At 47.1% G+C, this 1,738-nt stretch overlaps 1 protein-coding gene across 1 annotated transcript in view; it reads right to left on the minus strand.

The window, feature by feature from the left end:
* Nucleotides 1-1,738, minus strand: part of LOC110307539 (zinc finger protein 33B-like) — a 16,532-nt gene that overhangs the window by 4,112 nt on the left and 10,682 nt on the right. The window lies entirely within an intron of this gene.

Genomic DNA, 1,738 nt, shown 5'->3' on the forward strand with positions numbered 1-1,738 from the left:
CTACTACTGTGATCACCACTACTATTATTACTACTATTACCACTACTACTGCTACTACCATTACTACTATGACTACTGCTATTATTACAACTACTACTATTGCCACTGCTGCTTCTACTATTACTACTATTATTACTACTGCTGCTACTTCTTCTTCTACTACTTCTTTGTGCTTTCTGCTGCCTCAATCCTCCTTTGCAAACGGAGCTGGTGTTTATTTGTTTTTATCCCCACCCCCACCCCCGTTGGCTTTGGGTAATTTACATGAAGAGAGGAGGAGAAGCTCCTGGGCAAACTTCACACTTGCATCTCTGTGTTGGAACTCACTCCTTCCATCTAACCCCATCCTGCTGCTTCTGACCTGATTCTCAGCTTCCCTGCACCATCCTGGATGGGTGGCCCTTTGCTGTGTCCCCTGTTAGGGTACTGTAGCCTGCATTTCTGATTTCCAAGCTCAGGGTGTGAAGGTGGTATCTATAATGAGTTCTCTCATCTATGGCCCATTCAGTGCACTGTGAATTCTTCTTTAGGCTCATGGCACCCCCCAGTTAAGTCCCCAACCAATTCTCTAAACTCACCTTTCCCTGAACTTACCACTCCTAAGTCGCACAAACTCTGGTTGCTGCTGTGTATTGCATCAAGCATCCCACCTGTCTCAGAGGCTCTGCCCCTGCTGTTCCCCTGGCTCATGTGGAAGTCTCCAATAGCCTTGCTCCACCCAGTCACCCACACTCCACCCACTGCTCCTGTTCCATGCTCATTTCCTCCCGGGTCTCTTTCCCTGTCACCTGCCTTGAATTCGAGCAGTGCTGACAGCAACTGGACCTCAGATGTGCAGATTTGTTACCGGAGCGGAGACTTTGCCTTTGTGTCCTCCATGCTAGAATGTGACTGCCCCTAGCAGGCACTTAACAGACATTTGTCAAATAGAGGACTGACTACGTGAATGAACACACAATTCACACCCAGAATTATTCAGTACTGGAGGCATCACAGGTGATGGTTACACACAGTCAAATAGAAGCAAAGAGTGTTTTATTTTTATTTTATTTTTACTCGTTCTTTTTATTCTTTTGAGACAGGGTCTTACTACATAGCCCTAGCTGGCCTGGAACTCTCTGTAAGCTAGAGTGCTCTTCCTGCCTCTACCCTCCAAGTGCTGGGATTAGAGGATGAGCCACCACACATAGCCTACTGAAAGCATTTGTACTTGGGAGATTGAGCAGGCTACGGGCATTTCTCTTCTCTCTTTGAAAATTCTAGAGCCTTGCAAAGATTGTTATTATTATTATTATTATTGCTTGTTTCTTTGCTTGTTTTTGAGAAGGGGCATCTTGTAGCCCAAGCTGACCTTGAACATCTGACTTTCCTGCTTTGGGGCTGGGGTTACATTCAGGCCTGCACCATCTTGCCTCATTGATCATCTTGCTGTGCTAGGATGAAAGCCAAGGCTCTGTGCCTGTGAGGCAAGCACTCTACCAAACAACCCACAGATGCACTCTACCAACCAACCCACAGTTGCACTCTACCAACTAACCCACAGATGCACTCTACCAACCAACCCACAGATGCACTCTACCAACCAACCCACAGATGCACTCTACCAACCAACCCACAGATGCACTCTACCAACCAACCCACAGTTGCACTCTACCAACCAACCCACAGATGCACTCTACCAACCAACCCACAGTTGCACTCTACCAACCAACCCACAGATGCACTCTACCAACCAACC

The sequence above is a fragment of the Mus caroli genome, chromosome 2, assembly GCF_900094665.2.
Source record: "Mus caroli chromosome 2, CAROLI_EIJ_v1.1, whole genome shotgun sequence".
Classification (NCBI taxonomy): Eukaryota; Metazoa; Chordata; class Mammalia; order Rodentia; family Muridae; genus Mus; species Mus caroli.